General features: G+C 41.8%; 2 protein-coding genes across 8 annotated transcripts in view; one reads left to right on the plus strand and one right to left on the minus strand.

Moving 5' to 3' along the window:
• Positions 1 to 1,585, minus strand: part of KLHL20 (kelch like family member 20) — a 162,469-nt gene extending 160,884 nt beyond the window's left edge. Inside the window, exon 1 of one of the 4 annotated variants that reach the window (XM_033915423.1) lies at positions 1,461 to 1,585. The gene's annotated coding sequence lies outside the window, so the exon portion shown is untranslated. Of the gene's footprint in view, positions 1 to 1,100; positions 1,122 to 1,182; positions 1,321 to 1,460 lie in introns of those variants that run through there. The other 3 variants (XM_033915421.1, XM_033915424.1, XM_033915422.1) reach the window with 3 other exon arrangements.
• The window catches only part of ANKRD45 (ankyrin repeat domain 45), a 105,426-nt gene continuing 93,659 nt past the window's right edge, over positions 1,553 to 13,319 (plus strand). For 2 of the 4 annotated variants that reach the window (XR_004536555.1, XM_033915429.1), the window contains exon 1: positions 1,553 to 1,675. The gene's annotated coding sequence lies outside the window, so the exon portion shown is untranslated. Of the gene's footprint in view, positions 1,823 to 13,319 lie in introns of all 4 variants that reach the window. The other 2 variants (XM_033915430.1, XM_033915431.1) reach the window with 2 other exon arrangements.

Genomic DNA, 13,319 nt, shown 5'->3' on the forward strand with positions numbered 1-13,319 from the left:
TCCACGACAATACTAACTGGCACAAAACCCACCACAGCCTTAGCTATGAAATGTCAACACTGGAAATATCACACTGGGCCCTAACACACACCAATATACCACCTAGCAAGTGAACAAAACAAGCAGGACTCTAACTGATCTTTATGCAGATACCATATGCCAGTAGAATTCTGCACCTCAGTCATACCTCATACTCAAACAGACCCTCAACAAATATGGAACAGGGTATCACAAATTAGTAATACAGATAAGAAGGCAAAAATTGAACCACTTTACATGCAGCACAGCACTGGAAAAAAACTTAGAATTACATTTTCATTTCTACTGAGCAAAATGCAGAGACATCAGATATGCATATTTCTCAGAGCTGACATATTGCAATTAATAAATCCACAAGATCATTTTTCTCTCTTTTTTTTTTAAAGTCTGGGCATTTTATTTTTACAGTTGTTTTGATCCCAGTCTCTCTTGTCTACTACCAGTCTGCTTGTTTATTTAAGACTTCTCCTCTCTTCTGTTTTCTTTCATTCTTCACCATCTATTTCCCACATTAAGGAATGGAGAAGTGGAGGAAAAGAGGAATTTCCCTTTACTTACCTATCCATTTTCCCCATCTCATTCCTAGCCCATCTTCCGATTTTAATCCTCAGTCATTTTCCCATCCCCAGCCTTTCACCCACTCCCAAATACTGTACCATATTTTATTTTCACCCTCTGTACTTGTCACTTCCCAACCTTCATCTACTTTCCTCTGTATCAGCCTAGTTCCAGTCCGGTTGGTCATCCCCTGCACTGCCTGCTATCTCATATCAAAACATTCTCCAACTACTCCCTTTTACCACTCTCTCACTCATCTGCTTGCTAACCCCCACCCCACCCCACCCCCAATGATCTCTCCTTCAGGGTTCTACCATGCTCTTCTATCCTACCCCTCCACCATCATCCTGTTAGTTCTCTTCTCATCACCACTACCATTTCCCCATTTGCCCTCTCGCTCTGTACAGTCCTACATATCCACAGTCCCTTTCTCTCCATAGTCCAGTCTAGCATCTTACGATTTCCTCCCCAGTGCAGTCCGGTATCTCAGTCTCTCTTTTTACCTTCCCCTTCGTCCTCTGACAGTCCAGCATCTCCCTGCTCCTATTACCCCATGGTTCAACATCTCCTGCCCCCCTTCCCCACCTGCTGGTGCAGCATTACTCCATAGCTCTTCTCCGATTCCTCGCCTCTGTGGCTTCTGTGCTACGTCAGGTGAATCAGTCGGCACTCAGCAGCAAAAACAAAAAGCTTGCTCATGCCCTCAGTACCCGCGAGCACAGAAGGCCTGCTGTGTCCCGTTCACTCTCCAAGGCAGACTTCCTGTTACGGAGCGGGATTGGGCGAGGTCACGGCTGTCCTTCCGTGCACGCGGATGCTAAGGCCCCGTACCCGTTGCCTGTCGTTACTACTGAACTTCCTACTTATGTTCGCTGCTGGAGAAGTTAGGTGGTGTTGACTGGGGGAAGGGGGAGGCCAAGGTCCGAGGGCCCCTCGGTTACGCCCCTGGTATCTCGGAACTATAAACGCCTCCGGGTTTTGTTGGCTCCCGGAGAGTCTTTCTCAACGCACTCTGGAGGTCGTTGCTATGGCGACGGAGAAAGCCACAGTCAGCGTGGCTCTACTTCCGGCATAACAGGTTTGGGGATTTCTGTATCCCGCGGCTGGGGAAGAAGCATTGCATTTTATTTATTAACGGGGCGTGAGATACCGCGTGGAAAGTCAATATTCTGTGCTGTTTGGGGGTGTGTGTGATAAACTGGTCGCCTATTTCTGATATGTGAGGGTGAGGAGGAATAGGTGGGGTGGGGATGGTTAGAAGCTTCTCGTATATTAAGAGAGGTGAAAGCTGCCCCTTTTAACAGTATTCATTCATCCAAATTCTCACTTACGAGAAGTTTTGCACGTTTTTTGAATTGAAAATACTTATATTTACACAATTGAATATTCTACATATTTTTGACACTACTAAACCTTTTTCCTGACAAAAAAGATGATAGACTTTGGAAAGCCATTTAGGGGCTTGTCCCCGCATGTGATTTTCTTACCATTTCAGTTCTGAGCACCTCTGTCAGTTTAAGAGTCTAAAAGTCTTCAATGTGTTGATTTTGTTTAGTTTGGAATTCAATCCTTTTTGAACACTCACGTTTGGATATTTAATATCCAGTAGTGTGATTGGGAATCCTGCATCTAAAGTGGCCATCTCCAGATAAATTCGTATGGCTTGCCCTGTATCTGTAGCATGGAATATTGCTACTCCTTGGGTTTTGGCCAGGTATTAGTGACTTGGATTGACCATTATGAGAACGGGCTACTGGGCTTGATGGACCATTGGTCTGACCCAGTAAGGCTATTCTTGTGTTCTTTTGTTCATCAGTGTACATTGGCTGTAGAAAATGACCACCATTTGCCTTGAGAGCATGTTCTACTGGAAGTGTGGCATCTTTGTGGGTGGAGACTGTTACTACTAATTATTTCTAGAGCGCTAACAGACATATACAGTGCTATACAGAGTCACAAAAGGAGACAGTCCCTGCTCGAATGAGCTTGAAATCTAAATCAGACAGACAAAGAGGATGCCAGGGTAGGGGTTACAGTTAGAGGGGATGGTTAAACTGCTGGCTAGGGTGGTGGGTAGAGGGGAGTAGGGTTATTAGTTGAAGGTTGTCTCAAAAAGGTGGGTTTACAGCCTACTTTTAAACAAGAGAAGGGGTGTGGCAGACAGACTCAGGTAGTTCATTACATGGATGCGGGGTGGCAAGATTAAAGGAACGAAGACTGGAAGTGGAGGAGAAGGGTACAGATAAAAGCAATTTGTATGAGGAACAGAGTTCTCAGGGAGGTGTATAAGGAGAGAGAAGAGATACTGAGGGGCTGCAGAATGAACACATTTGTAGATTAGTAATAGTAATTTGAGCTGTATGCAAAGGCAGATAAGGAGCCAGTGAAGTGATTTGAGGAGAGGAGTGAGGTGAATGTAGTGAGTTTGATAGAAGATAAGTTGTGCAGCAGAGTTTTGGTTCAGAGGTGGTTCAGCAGGAGACCTGTTAGAAGTAGATTGCAGTAGTCTAAGCGTGAGGTTACAAGAGTGTGGACAAGGGTTCAGATAGTGTGCTCAGAGAGGAAGGGGCAAATTTTGGTGATGATACTGTTTATTACTATCATTGCTATCATCTACAATACTGATATAGACCTTTGTCACAAAATTTGCCAACTGAACTATTTTTTGTTGGCATAAACTCTTGTCTTTTTGCTACTGTGTACTGCTGGTGCTATTTACGTTAATATAGATCCGCCAAAGAACCAATCACCCCCAAATTTGTGTGGAAACAAGACAACTGGACAGACTCCCTATGGTCTGACCACAAACTTTGTAGCTTCTCCATTCACTACCAACAAAAAACCACCATAAACAGAAAAGCAAGAAACACCAAAACCCACACCACTAGAGGCAAGATCGACCCGAATGAATTCTGGTCCCGCTACGAAACTATCACAAAACAAAATGACGAAACGAACCAAATCATGACCACCTGGATCAAAGACAGCACAAACATACTAAACGAAATAGCCCCCTTAAAAACCAGCAGAATTAGATCCTCAAACCAGGAGGGCTGGTTTGACCTAGAGCTACTACAGGCAAAAAAGGACCTCAGAAAATCGGAGAGACAATGGACCAAATCTGGAACCCAAGAGCACAGAATAGAATGGAGACTTAAACTAAAAAACTACAAAACCCTAACCAAGGATAAACGAAAAAACTTCTATGCCCAAAAAATTGGAAATGTCACAATCAACAGTAGTAACCTCTTCAAACTGGTCAACGATCTTTACAATCTCGAGACAGTTACCGACAACCGGGACGAGGAACCCACACTAACCGCCAACTCCCTAGCCGACTTCTTCAACTCCAAAATACTGAAACTAAGATCTTCGATAACTGCCCCTGCTAATCCCCACGGGGACTTTCCAACCCTCCAAGACAACAACAGTCCCAAACCAGACCCGGGGTTCAGAGCAGACCTAAACTGGGATCAATTCACTACTATCGATTGGCAATCCTTCAACAAATTCTATAACAAATATACCAACTCCTTCTGTAGACTAGACACCTGCCCCCCTAACGTCATGAAAACGGCTCCAACCCACTTCAAAGCAAATATGCTGGCATGGGTCAACCTCCTACTGTCTACCGGAAGCTTCCCAGCAGAACAAGGCCACATCTCGATCACCCCAATCATAAAAAACACAAAAGAACCACCCAATATCCCGTCCAACTACAGACCGATCGCAAGCATCCCACTATTCACCAAAATAGCAGAAGGGCTGGTTAATGCCGAACTTACCACATACCTTGATAAATTCAATATCCTAAATGACAATCAATCAGGCTTTCGCTCCAACCACAGCACCGAAACCATTATAGCCTCTCTCCTAGACCACCTTCACAAACTCTTCAGCCAAGGCTCCAGCGCCTTGATTGTACAACTCGACCTGAGCAGCGCATTCGATCTGGTCGACCACAACATTCTCCTTGACTGCCTCTCCTACATAGGCATCTCGGGCCAGGTCCTTAACTGGTTCCACGGGTTCTTACGGAACAGATCATACAGGGTATTCAAAAACGACGCCTTCTCATATAGCTGGGAGAACTCCTGTGGCGTGCCACAGGGCTCCCCCCTATCTCCCACCCTGTTCAACGTCTACCTCGCCTCCCTAGGAAACCTTCTGCAAAACCTCAAGCTCAAATTTTTTATCTACGCAGATGACATCACTATAATCATCCCGCTAACCAGTTTTACATCAGAGCTCCTTACCTTCCTTTCAAGCATACTCAATCAGATAGAACACTGGATGTTATCATACAGACTAAAACTAAACCCGGATAAAACAAAATTCTTCCTAGCAACCCCCAAAGATAAAATCAAAGACACCACAATTCAAATAAAAGGATCCGTTTTCCCCCTTGAACACAACCTAAAAATACTCGGCGTCACACTAGACAAACATCTATCCCTCGACAAACACACGGACAATACCGTCAGAAAAAGTATCTCGGTGCTTTGGAAACTCCGCACCATAAAAAAATACTTTGACGAAACTTCATTCCGCCTGCTAGTACAATCCTCCATCCTCAGCATATTGGACTACTGCAATATCATTTACTTAAGCTCCACAAAAAAAAACCATCAGGAGACTCAAAATGATCCAGAACACTGCTGTCCGCCTCATATTCGGCCTGAAAAAATGGGAACACATCACCCCTTTCTACCACAAACTCCATTGGCTGCCATTAGAATCCAGAGTCCTATTCAAATTCGCCTGCTTCTGCTATAAAACAGTATTTGGTTTATCCCCAAGCTACATCATCCCTCACTTCGCCCTAAATCACAGCATCAAGGACTCCCGCAGAATCCAACTATTCGCCTACCCCTCCCTTAAACTCTGCCACTCTAAAAGATTCCTCGACAAAACCCTCGCCTTCCAAGCCACTAAGCTAAACCCATGGTTATCCCAAATGGCCCTCAAGGCCCCCAACTACCTCGGCTTTAGAAAACTACTCAAAACCCGCCTCTTCCAAGACCAGGATCCCAACGCCCCTTCTATCTAACACCCACTCTCCCCTCTACATCCTTCCCTCACCCCCCCCCCCCCTGGCAACTTTGATCAATTTGTTATTGAACCGCTCATAACCCCGCTCAACTGCTGTAAACCACTTGTAACCTTGTTTAATTGATGTGAACCGCCTAGAACTCTTCCGGGTATGGCGGGATACAAAAATAAAGTTATTATTATTATTATTATTATTATTGCATAATTTGTCAGCTGGATTGTTTTTATCAAGTGGCCCACTTGTTGGAATAAACTTTGGTGATCCAGAACATTAGCTTCACTTTCTGTTTTTGTGTTGTAGAGATAGAAATGATAGGCTTTAGCAGTCTGTTAGATGTGGGTAAAATATGAGAGGTCAGAGTCAAAGATGACTCTAAAGGTTATGAGCAGAAGAGACAGGATCAATAACATTATTATTTACAGAGACGGAGAACAGAGGGAGAGGAGCAGTTCAGTCTTGGACATGTTTAGTTTCAAGTGGCAGTGGGACATCCAGACAGCAATATCGGTTAGACAGGCTGATACTTTTTCTTGGATTTTAGGTGAAATCTCATGTGTAGAAAGGTAGATCTGGGAATCATCAGCACATAGGTGATACTGGAAGCCATGGGAGGAGATCAAGGCACCGAAGGAAGAGATGGAGAGAGAGAGAAGAGGTCTTAAGACAGAGCAGAATTCTTAGTGACTTTTTACCCTTGGTGGGTTTGAGAGTAAGAGCTACTGACAGACAACACAGCCTCTTCTGAGACTGCATCCCACTCTCCTATAGTTCTGTGTCAGATCTGTACTCAATCTGTGTTTCCTTCTATGTTGGGACATATGACTAAAAAAAAATCTTGAAGCAACTTGATGGTGCTGTCTAAGCAGGACCACCCAATAATATTTTTCCATTATTATTTTAAAATTATTCTCAGGCTGCAGCAATTTTGCATGCATCACAAGCCTAGTTTAATAACATGTACTTGGGCTTCCAGACAAACTTTTGAGAAATTTACAAATTGTAGAGAATTCAGCAGCTAAATTAATAGCAGGAGGACAGTGGTATGATCAAGCCACCCCTTTCCTGATAAAACTGAACTGGCTTCAGTGCAAAGCAAGAGTTGAATTCAGACTCTAGACTATGACCTTCGAAGGTATCTACAGTCTAGCCCCAGACTACTTATAAAAATTTGTACCCCTACCAACCAAAAAGGGTCTTAATATCCCTAAAGGATATAAGACTAGTTCTACCTTCCCATCAGGAGTATCGTTTGAGAAGGACTTTCAACTCAACTATTCTATGGAATTCTCTCCCTTTAGAAATCAAACTGATGTCAGACTCTGAGTTTTTGCCAATTAGTAAAAATCTGGTTATTTATAAGAAATATTATGATGGACAGATTGATTCATGAATTTAGTACTCACTATACTCAGTATACATCTTTACTGCCATCTATGATTAATTACTAGGTAGGGACCAATATCAAGCTTTAAATGTAAATTAGAGAGTCCTATGGTGATATTATTGTATTGAGTAATCACTATTAATTTATTTCTGTATGTTTAGGCCCTCTTTTATCAAGCTGTGTTAAGGTTTTTTATTGCCAGCCACTGCGGTAAAAGTTCTAACGCTCATAGAATTCCTATGAGCTTTGAAACTTTTACCGCATTGGCTAGCAATAAAAAACCCTAACGTGGCTTGATAAAAGGAGGCCTCAGTGCATTCTTTGTAAATGTTGGTTTGTTTGTTTTTTTTTCACTTTGCCTATTCTTCTTCTAGAATTTGACAGTTAAGTGTATTATAAATGCCAAAATTAAAAGAAACTTGTCCAAAATCACTCCTAGAATTTTTAACTGTGTTTCTAGTAGGTAAACAGTATTACCAACTTCCAGTTCTTTAATGGAAAATATGTTAAATGGGCTACTCAGAATGAAGAATTTCTTTCCCCCCTCCCCTTTGTCCCCCATTTAACTTCAGCTTGAAAGCTGCTGCCCAGGATTCTAATATGTTAAGACCCCATTTAATCCTGAGTATTATAACATGGAGATTATCACTAAATGGAATATAAATTGTAATATCATCCGCATAATTGAATGAGTAAAAACCCAATTCATAAAGGGATCCTTATACTAAGGCGCGCTAGCATTTAGTGTGCGCTAAGATGCACTAGCGCGCCTTAGTAAAAGGACCCCAAAGTTTTTTTTCCAAGAAGCAACAAGCATATTTAAAAGAGTAGGCAAAACAGATGACACTCCACATTTAGGGCTCCAAGGAGCAGACATCTTTACTTGATATGACCGATTTCTCAGGAAGTTCTGGAACCATTTGTGAACTACCATGCTAAAAGCTCTTGACATATCAAATTTCATCGATGAGACCCTATTTCCCATCTAACATTTGATAATAATATCCCTAAAACTGTTTCTGTACTAAATCACTTCAGAATTCCAACTGAGAGATATGAAGAATATTCTATTTGTCCCAGGTCCACCAACTGAATTGCCACAGTCCTCTCCATAACCTTGGTTAACAGAGGTATAGATGTCGCTAGTCTATTATCTCATTTCTCTTTAAACTAGGCCCATTTTGGAATGAGTTGTTACTATATGAGGGTGGATTGAAAAGTTTGGTAAAAAAGCAAATTAAACAACATAGTTGCCATTAAGTCCAGCGAGTTTCCTTTTGGGTTTTTTTTGTATCGTAGGAAAAATAGCTTACAAAAAAACTGGAAACTTGCTGGACTAAGTATGTAACCCTTGATGGAGCCATGTTGTTTAACTTTTCAAACCACCCTCATATTACCAGTCTCCTTAGAAGAACTACCAGAGATAATAAAAAAAAAATTGTTAGACATTTGGTTAATGAAGTATAAATTCCATTGATGCATTCCTCATCAACTGAGTTGGGCAATTGTCCAAAATATATTGTGACTTGGCAAATGTCTCTAGACATGTCTTAACAACTCAGCAGTAGAGAACTGAAATTGGGACAATTTCTGCTATAATTCCTGTGTCAATTGTTAAAAGGTAGGAATCAAAATCTATCGGCATTGATTTCTGAGAAAATAGAGATTTTCTAGTCAAGTCAATTTTACCCTTAAAGTGCTAAATTATGGCTGTATGTGGAAATTCATTCACTGTTAATATGTCTGATGTATTTACCAATTGCTTCATCAATTTGTATAATTTTTTAGTATCAAGATTGTCCTGCCTAACAAAAGAAGAGCAGTAAGCTAATCTAACATATTAAAGTCTTATAATTGTTCACTGAATCTTGCCATTTCTCAGCTGTTTGTTTTATTAACTCCAGCTTCTTTTAAACTTCCTATAAATTTTTTTAGCAATGGGAATTTCTTCATTAAACCATGTAGCTGTATTTTTAAGGGAACATTTTTCTGAGGTCAGTGGAGCTATCTCATCCAGAATTCTTTGATTCATCAATTTCCAATCAACTAAGAACCAATACCTGTTCAAGTGACTCATCTATTCTAGTTCAGAAAATATTGCTATCAGTTTTTCTTCACTCAGAGGGTGGTGGACACCTGGAACACGCTTCCAAAGGAGTTAAATAGGACAGAGTACAATACTGGGTTTCAAAAAGGGACTGGATGACTTCCTGGAAGCGAAGGGGATTGCAGGGTATAGATAGAAGGTTACTCTACAGGACATAAGCGAAAAGGTATCACCATGTTGCTGATTATTAGTTAAATATTCTTCCCATTTCTTTATAAGGTGTTTCTGGAAGGACATATCTTCCCCTAAGACCCTTGATATCCTCCACAATACAGGGTGCCTCCTCTGAGCAAATTCTCAATACATAATCACTATGAATAAGATGGATGCCTGGCGGTGGAGACGGTGGGGTCAAAAACAGCAAATTTTTAAAAATATGTGGTATACACAGAGGATCTCTATACAAAAATATATAGGGCTCATTTTCAAAGAAGAAACCCATCCCAAAAATGACATAAAGTATAATTTTGTTTGCTAAAATGTCCAAATTGCCATTTTCAAAACGCATTTTTAGACGGTTTTCTGTGCTGTTCATCTGCAATGTGTCTAAATCTCAAGGGGGTGTGTTGACATGTTTTGGGTGGATTTAGGATAGACTTATGATTTGGATATTTTTCTGCAATAATGGAACATTACAGGAAACATCCAGGGCAAAACTTGGACGTATGAGGCTAGACCAGTTTTACTAATGAATAAATGCCAAAAAGGTGGCTAAACTGACCAGATGACCACTGGAGGCATGTTCACCCTTAACTCATCCATTGATTACTGATCCTCCACTCCACCAATGCTATGAATGAAATAGTGCATACCAACCTGTATGACAGCTCCAAATGTTATAGCCAGTCCTATTAGAGCAGCAAGCAGATCTCTGATGTATCCTGGTGGTTGGTACAGTGGACTGAGGATAAGGGGACCCAGGCCCATATCCCACTCTAGCTAGTACACTTGTGGTATAAAGTATGAGTCCACCAAATATCTACTGTAATAATAATAATAATAACTTTATTCTTATATACCGCCAACAATCTTGCGACTTCTAGGCGGTTTACAGCAAAGAATATTGCAATGTACATCTGATAGTAACAGCATTAATGATAATAACAACAGTTATGTATTGCAGGGTCGTGAAGTACCTTGCGGTTTGCACAGGGTTGGAAGTTAGTGATTGGGGTTAACAGTTTACAAGAACAGATTTGGGGAGTGATTACGAGGGGAGTTATTGTCCTTGTTCGTTGCCTAGGTATTTTGTGAACAGGTATGTTTTCAGGTGTTTCCTGAATTCTCCATAGTTGTTTGTGTGTGTAATTAGTTTATCTAAGTCTTTGCCCCATAAGGCTGCTTGATAGGATAGAAGTTGTTGATGGTATCTCTGACATAGAGGTGACACTTGCAGGCATAGGGGCTATTGGGAGGTATACAATTGGGTTCAGTAGGTTGTGGGTGAGGTTTAGATGGCTCATTCTACAATGTAAGGGTGTTATGGTGAGATGTGTACCTGGGAGCTTTTATGTGAAGTTCATTTCAGTTCCCCCTAAGATTCCCCACTGCTCTGCTGGGATGACTGTGTGGCCAGTTTGCTAAGAATTCTGGTCCCTCCTAAGTCCCAATGTTTGTTTTTTTTGTATGTGTGGTTTTCATTTAGATGGGTTTTTCTAATGTTTTAAAAAGATAGATGCACTGAGGACAAACAAAAGTTATATTTTTTTGTTTTGAAAATGGGTTGTTTTCCTTATTGGTTTTTGGACATTTTCTGCGAGATGTCTAAACTTGGATTTATATGTCATATAAAAATGCCCCTCATAATCTCTGGAGTAAGTATACACAGGAAATCTAATTCAGTAGCATTGAACTTTGAAAAAGGAGACTAATGATAACATGAGGAGAATGGTAAGAAGAAACTTAGAGGAACAGGTGCGAAGGTCAAAAGTTTACATCAGGTATGGATGTTATTCAATAATACCATCCTGGAAGCTCTAATTATATATATTCCATGTATTTAAAAAAGAAGGAAGGAAGATCAAATGACAGCTGACAGGGTTAACAAGTGTAGGAAGCTATTGGAGCTAAAAGAAAATCCTTCAGAAAGTGGAAGAAGGATCCAACTGAAAATAATAGGAAACAGCATAAGGAATAGCAAGTCAAATGCAATGCGCGGATAATGAAAGCAAAAAGAGACCCTGAAAAGAAAATTGTGTTAGAGGTAAAAACATGTGGAGGGCCATTTTTGATAGGACATCTAAGTCAGACTTTGTCATTTTCTGCAAGACGTCCAAAGACAACCATTTTCAAAACCAGCAAAACCACTAGATGCCCAAATTTTTTGGGAAAATCGCCTACCTAGACATCTTGGTTGCCAGGCTGTCCAACCTTACTACAATAGAATCCCGATTAACCAGCATTCAACCATTCTCTCAAGTAACCGACAGAAAAAAAAAATTGACTCACACGCTCCTGATCCGACAACCTCCAAAATCATCTCTGTTCTTTTGACCCGACAATCTCCAAAATCATCTCTGTTTTCCAGCCTGACAAACCCCCCTCCCCCCCCACCCCATTCTCCCTCTATGCAGTAGAGCTGATATCTCTAACCTGTGCTCTTCCAAAGCAGTAGTGGCAGCCAGTCAACAGAAGCAGCACTGTAAACAGGCTGTTTGCGGCCATCCCCAGCAGGGCCTTTCCTCTGCCATGTCACTTCCAACGCAGCAGAGGAAAGGCCCTGCCGGGGCTGGCCATAAGCAGCCTGTTTACAGCGCTGCTCTGCTGACTGGCTGCTGCTGCTTCAGGAGAGTGCAGGTAAGAAATAACGGCTCTACCTGCACGGAGGACGGGCAGACACGGGGGGGGGGGGGAGGTAGAGGTGTATCAAAAGTGTTGGGGGGAGGAAGGGACATGAATGCTGGGCCTGCAAGGTTAAGGGTAGGGAAGGGGAGATGGATGGATACTGGACCCATAAGTGTGTGAAGACTTAAGTGTGGGACAGAAAATGACCCAGACCAGAAAGGAGGGTGAGAAGGAAGGAGCAGATGCTGGACCTACAAGTGTGGGTGGGGGGATGATAGAGAGAGGAAGAGAGTGTGACTCAGACCAGAAAAGTATGGTATGGGGTATAGTATTGTTAGGCCTATTTTTAACTATAACTCTCAAACAACCAGAAACTACATTTATCCGGCATCTACTGGATAATTGAGAGTCTACTGAACCATCCAACTTTATCCACCATTTTTGACCGCAGTAATGTCCAAGTGTAAAATGTCCAAATCCAGACCATTCGGACATGGGAGGGGCCAACAACAGCACAGTGGGGCACCTTAGAGGGCACTGTTGTAAACTTCACATAAAGGTTGCCAAATGTACATCTCACCATATACCCCTTATAATTTATGCCGAGTCTTCCAAAACTCCCCCCAAATCTACTATCCTACCTGTCTACCATCCCAATAGCCCTTATGGATGCAGGTGGCATCTATATGGCAGTATAGTAGGATTTTTGTAGGTTTTGGTAGCCCACACTTTCCACCATAAATGTAGTGGTTAGAGTGACTTATAGGCCTGGGTCCTTCTCTTTATTGCTTACTAGCCCACTCATCAGGCTTACCAGGTGCTGCTGTTCTAGAGGGTTAGACTCCCAGACGTTGGCTGACAAGCTAAGTATTTACATTACTCTTACACTAGAAGATAACATCTCTTTTATAAGAATGCATGAAGAATTTTCACAGATCAAAAATATGAGCAGCCGGTGATGAAGTGCCACATAAATCTCCCCGCAGTCACAAGATAGCACAGTGGAGGAGTGGTGGGGCTGAGGCATACTCATGAAATATGCATAAAGCAAAGTTATTATGTGAAACTGTTTGCACTAGTCCAGCATTGTGATACTTTATTGGCTGTTCTAGAGACAGGCATGTACTATTTCATTCAGATTTTGGGGGAGGTAGGAGGGGGGTCAATGACCACTGGAGGGAGTGTGGGGGAATCATAACTTATCCCTCCTGTGATAATCTGGTCAATTTGGGTACCTTTTTGGCACTTAAGACGCTTTTAAAACAGATCTAGCTCACAATGTCTAAATTCTGTCCATGTTGTATTGGGAAAGGTTTGATTATTAATGCAAGATGTCCAAGTCTAAGCCAGCCCAAAGGCCGCCCCGAACATGCCTCCAACATGCCCCCTTTTGT

This window comes from Geotrypetes seraphini, chromosome 12 (assembly GCF_902459505.1).
Source record: "Geotrypetes seraphini chromosome 12, aGeoSer1.1, whole genome shotgun sequence".
NCBI lineage: Eukaryota > Metazoa > Chordata > Amphibia > Gymnophiona > Dermophiidae > Geotrypetes > Geotrypetes seraphini.